At 44.0% G+C, this 6000-nt stretch overlaps 1 long non-coding RNA gene across 2 annotated transcripts in view; it reads right to left on the reverse strand.

The window, feature by feature from the left end:
* Positions 1 to 5601, reverse strand: part of LOC135965529 (uncharacterized) — a 28145-nt gene extending 22544 nt beyond the window's left edge. For both annotated transcript variants that reach the window (XR_010578526.1, XR_010578525.1), the window contains exons 1-2: positions 5405 to 5601; positions 4423 to 4569 (exon numbers count right to left, since the gene is read on the reverse strand). This is a non-coding gene — a long non-coding RNA (uncharacterized lncRNA). The remainder of the gene's footprint in view (positions 1 to 4422; positions 4570 to 5404) is intronic.
* Between the last annotated feature and the right edge of the window lie 399 nt (positions 5602 to 6000).

Here is a 6000-nt window from a genome sequence, read left to right on the forward strand (position 1 = left end):
GTTTTATAATTCAGAAAAAAATGTAACACTTATATTTGGAAGCTAAAAAACATTATTTTAAAATACAAATACATAGCAGACCCAAGCAAGTTTGGGCGTTCACTACTAGTGTAACTACATGATAAAATTACTGGCTATTGGAATATGAAGAAGTACAATTATGGTTCAAGTACCAGGTTCATCTGTCACTGACACACACACATACAAATTAGCATGAATGCTTGCTTTGCTCACTTAATTAACTCTCTAAGTTCAGGGTTTGCTGTGGAATGCTCCCTGTTTCCATTTTCACTGTGGTGAAAGCTATGGAAACCCAATCCATGTAATTTCATCCAAGCTGTACATAAAGTAACTCATAAGTAAAAACTTAAGATACTACCTTTAGTGTTAAAAACATTTTAATCCCAGTAATATAATCTGCCTGCTTCTAAAAACTGGGACATAAAGCAATAGATTAATTAGGTAGTCACAAGGGAAACAGGCTCATCCTACTGGAGCAGAAGTTTTATTCACAACTAGGAAAGAAAGAATCTAAGATATCAGAGGGCTGGTTAGGATTAAGACCACAAGCTGCCCCCAGTACACATTCACTGTCCTTAAAGATCTGAGCTATTAACATGGAAAAGATTGAAAAACACTGCCTTCAAGTATAAATAAAAATCTATTACATTTTAGTAAGCACACATTGTTTCAGGGGAAGGGAAGCAGATGCTCATCTATTTTGTCCCATCTATTGATAACTAAATTCAGAAGCTGTACTAAAATAAAATAAAAGTTATAAATATATTTTCTTTTTATTTTTAAAGAGCAATGATTATAATCTGAAAAACTCACTTGGTGGCTACTATTCTTGAATTAAAAGTGCCATACTGAGGTGAAATCTTTTTGGTTTTCCGTATCTAGCTTTATCATGTCACAATTATCTTGGGATTCTTTCCTACTTACTGCATACTGTGAAAACTCACCTGAAATCAGAACTCTAGGTAAATCTATAAACCTGTATCTATGAATCCATCTTTAACTCAAATGTAAAACATACTTTCTCTGCACACATTTCCTTTCTTTTTTTCACCATAATATTTGGATTTAGGGAGCATTAAGTTCTTTGACTGTAAAGTCAAAGAAAAAAGAGATGTGAGGTCAAAGGAATGAGAGATAAAAAGGAAAGGCCAGTAGTGAAAAAGGACAATCTCAGTAAAGAATAACAGTTAAGACGGTTGTTCATGGTATTACCCAAACATCAAGAGTTTGGTTCAGGTCCCGCTGCTCACCAGACAGAAAGCCAGTCACTAAGGTGACAAGTATTGCCAAGGAAGAAAGCTTTAACCTGGTGCTGCAGCCCCGGAGATGGGAGCTCAGTCTCAATGCATCTCCCTGACTAAAACTAGAGCAGGTACGAACTATAACAATGTATAAGAGTACAGAAATTAGGGAGCAGCAGGAGGCATCTGGTGCTCTGATCTGGTATGTTTCAGTTATTTGATACTTCCTGAAGGTCTTTTTTTTGAGGGGAGAACTGGGATAAAACGGATACAAGTTTCAAGCTTTAATATAGCAAGGTCAATTTTTACATAGATCCAAAAACAAAAAACAAAAAACCATCCATGGGACAATTGAGCTGGTCTCAATGTAAGCAATGACTTCATAGGTCCTTTCTTTTAAAACCTAAAATAAACAATTAACTTCATATGATATGCTCAATCTAAAGAAAATATATCTATGTACTCAAGGCCAGAAGAGATAGAAGTAAAACCTAATACTAATAGCCTATGAGTCTCAAGTTTGGGAACACTATAGAAATTTATAAAAAGGTAATAAATGCATAAAACTTAAAGATTAACAAGTGCTTTTTCAGAATTCTTCTAAATACTAAGTATTGACATGACCTTACCAATACTTGCATTACTAACCATACAGTAAGAACCTGACTTCTGACTATTCTGAGATAAGGGATAAATATGTAGTTTACCTTAAATGAGAAAATGTGTCATGTACCCACTTCAAGCTTCACAACACGGAAAACTGACTTGGAAAATGGTTGCTTGTGAAGTTCATTTATATGTTATAAAAAGGCCAATATATTTTTTTTCCTTTTCCATACAGAAAAGTAATACTATAGTTTTAAATACTAAAACACAGTCTGTGGAATGCAAGGAACCATTAAATACAAATAGAATGTAGATACTAAGACACAGTCTGTGGAATGTAAGGAATCATTAAATGCAAACAGCATGTAGGAAAATGGAAGTGAAAAGATTATACCTGGCAAAGACTTCAGTAGGACTTTTTCCTCAACATCATCAGTTTCAGAAGGGCCTGCTTTGGGATACAAAGATAATACTTCAAAAGTAACACCCCCAGGCCAGATGCAGTGACTTAGCCTGTAATCCCAGCACTCTGGGAAGCCAAGGCAGGCAGATCACTTGGGGTCTGGAGCTCGAGACAAACCTGGCCAACAGGGTAATACCTCATCTCTACCAAAAAATATAAAACTTAGGCAGGTGTAGTGGCAGGCACCTATATAATCTCAGTTACATGGGAGGCTGAGGCCAAAGAATCCCTTGAACCTGAAAGGCAGAGGTTGCAGTAAACCAAGATGATACCACTGCACTCTAGCCTGGGCAACAGAGCAAGAATCCGTTAAAAAAAACAAAACCATGTTCATATAGTTAGGCTCCACCACTCACTCTCTTAACTATCCTGTAATTCTGCCCACTCTACACCCAGTCACTGATGCACTTGTATCAGTGGCCCCCTTAGAGCTTGGAACCTGGGTTTCATTCCCGCTCTATAGCTATATAATTTAACAACTTTCCTCTGAATTTGTTGGATTCTAACCCTACATATCATAAATTTTATTAATGTTACTGAATGCTGAATGGGGCTGTGATATCTTCAGTTTCAGAAATACCGAACGACCTATAAACAAAGGACTGGTAAACAGAATTCAAATTTCTATATGCCTTGAAATACTAAAGCAATGTACTGAGAAACACACCTAAGAAACTGCAACCAATCTACTCTAGACAAAAGTTTAGACAGTATTTGTTCAAAATAAGCTATGCGGTGGTACTTATGCATATTCTTATATATATCAACAGTAATTTACATGTCATAACCTTAAAAATTTTAAAAATGTCAAAATTGTAGGCCTTAACCATTTTTGTGGACTTAAAAAAGATACAATATATGTATTTGTTTCTTTAAAGTAGTCAATAAAATGCACAAACTTCTACCGCAATCACTTAAAAAAAAAGAGTTCATACTAAAGGTTATACTAGGAATAAAAGAGGGCTCAGTACTTCAGGTTCTTGAAAGCAAAAGTCAATAAAGCCTTGTTTTGGTTATGAATCTTGGCCTTAAAATACTATGCACATGATCATCCCCGACTCTTCCTTTTCCTGTTGCAAAGGTGTGGTGACAAACCAGGTTTGCTCAAGCAGATAATATTCTTGATAAAAGTGGAAGAGAAATAACATAAAGGGAATATCATTCCTTAATGATCTCATAAATTGGAACTTATTACCCCCGTGCCTCTCACGTATCTCCAGACTCATATGTGAGAGAGATGAAAAGGCTATTTGCTACCAACATTTCTTTTGATGCTTCATTTTATACCTTGAGTAACTACTTACAACACATTAATAGGATCAGGAAAGCATAGCTATTCAAGTAACGAAATAATTACGCAAGTATCTAAAACATAGTAATGGACCACTTATTTTTAAAATCCAACACGCTGCCAAGTAGTTTATTTTTAACTCAGTTTCGGTTTGTTGTTAATGTCATTGCTTGGAAAAAAGCAAACAAAAGGAGGAGGAGAAACAAGAATAGTAACAAGAAATATAAACAGGAACATAAAGAGGAACATGATGATGATGATGAGAAAAAGAAAAAACAGGAGAGGGAATCCAAGGCCTGTTACGATGCCTTTTTTCCCCTCCTTGATTCGTGAAATTTGAAAAAAGTTCAAGATTTTTTCACAACAAAAAACAAGCAAAAAGACACACAAATAGTAACCCCCTAAATTTTGTTATGAGATAACGGTCCACTCCTATGTGGCTCAGGAGCCAGCAGGAGGAAGGGACCCTTCAGATTCTGCAGGAGAAAGGGGAGGACTAAAGGGGAGGACCCTCCTTGCTCTGGCTGCACCTTCACCGCTGCCACCAAGGCCCACGGTACAGCACCCGCACCTTCCTACCCACGCCATGCCAGGCCGGGCCAGGCAGAGGCCGCAGCACTCCTACTCCCCCTTCCTGGCCCCGACTTGCTGCTACCGCTACCACTAGCACGGATACCAATACAACCATCGCTGCTGTCGCCCTAAATGCACTGGCCCTCCCTACAACGCTCCTACCACCTGACCACTACTATAGCCCTGCCCCAGTCCCCTGCCCTGGCCGCGGCCAGCGGGCCTCCTACCATTCCTCCGGTGCGCTGTGGTCTCTGTCGCTGCCGCCCATCACAGCGAGGCAAGCCACCGCGTGGAGGCTCCAGCATGTGGCAAGTGGATCCTCTTTCTGGTATGGAGCAGCGGGGGCGGGGGTGGGGGGAGCAATCCAGAAAAGCCTAGAATACGATGCAGGGAGGCGTTAGAGCTCAACTTGGCATGCCGGCCACTGGGTGGCAGGGGCTAGTTTCAGCGAAGGCACTCACACCCACCCTCCAAAGTCCAGCCTCTCCTTCCGGTCCAAGCTGGCCAGGAACTGGGGCCCGGGTTGGGGACTGGAGACTTTACAGTGGCTGGCTCCCCACTCCACAGGAACCGCTGGGCCCAACGGGGCTGCTTTCCTCACGGAGCAGGAACAGCAGACACTCAGACCCTGCCACATCCCCACCCAAGTGCTAGTTGCCGTTCCTGATGCCTCCACCCACAGGGCCCTGTCACCTCGTAGTGTCCGCTACTCTGTGTCCTGGGGTCGCAGGTTGGCTCTGCAACACAGCGAGAGGACACAGAGCCGGGAACCACCACGGGTGTGGGAGTCCTGCCGTTGCTCAGGATTCCTGCAGAAACGCTGTGCGCCCACCATGCTCCATTAGGAGTAAGAGGAGACCGTCCTCTAGAGTCTGGAGTCAGGCTCCTTCCTTGGAGGCCACTGCTGTGGCGACCACCTCTGCCACCCGCCGCCGCCTCCTCCGGCAATGCAGCCCCCGATAGCGCCCCTAACCCGCTCCGGCAGTGTAGCGCCCGGAAAGCACCCCAAACAACCCCCTACTGGCAGGCAGCGTAACCCCCGATAGCGCGCTAACCCATGCCCTACTGCGGGGAACCCAACCCTCCCCCTGTGGCAGGCAGTGCAGCCCTGGATAGCGCCCCAACCTGCTCCCTGCTGAAGGCAGTGACACCCTGAAGAGCGCCCCCAAGTCACTCCCCACCGCGGGCAGTGCAGCAGAGGATACGCACCTACCCTGCCGCCTTTCTACCACTCCCGCTGCAGTGAAGTCTCCATCGCCAACCTCAGGGAGGCGAGCCACAGTGCCCCAGGGTCCAGCCTCCAGCCTGTGGTGGGGTCGTTGGTGGGGCGGGCCCCTCTTCTCCTCTTTCTGTAGCAGAGCGCGGAGCAGCTCCAGCTGCCCAGCGGCCATCTTACCACTCTGTCTGCGCTTCCGGCTCCGTCTAGCCACCCACGTTCTGATTGGATGACAGAAAACCTCTAGGCCTATTCTGATAGGACTTTACTATCATGTTCTGATTGGTTTGCCTAAGACTTGCTGTCATCCAATCAGAACATGTAGTCCAGGAATCTCGGTATATAAAGCATGCTAAGGGCCAGTCAGACCATTGCAAGCTCTTCTGCGTCTGTCCATTCTGCAGTTGGTTCCTGGCTTAGAATGGGGGAAGGAACAGTCCTGCCACACACACGCTGGAGGCTGCAGCCTGCAGCTCTGTGGCTCCTTTCGCTGGAGTGGGTGGTGGCAATGGGTAGTGGCAATGGAGACCGCAATGCAGCTGGAGCAGTAGGACGACTGCTGTCAGCGGAAGCTGCTCTATGCCCTGCT

This window comes from Macaca fascicularis, chromosome 10 (genome assembly GCF_037993035.2).
Source record: "Macaca fascicularis isolate 582-1 chromosome 10, T2T-MFA8v1.1".
In the NCBI taxonomy this organism is placed as follows: Eukaryota; Metazoa; Chordata; class Mammalia; order Primates; family Cercopithecidae; genus Macaca; species Macaca fascicularis.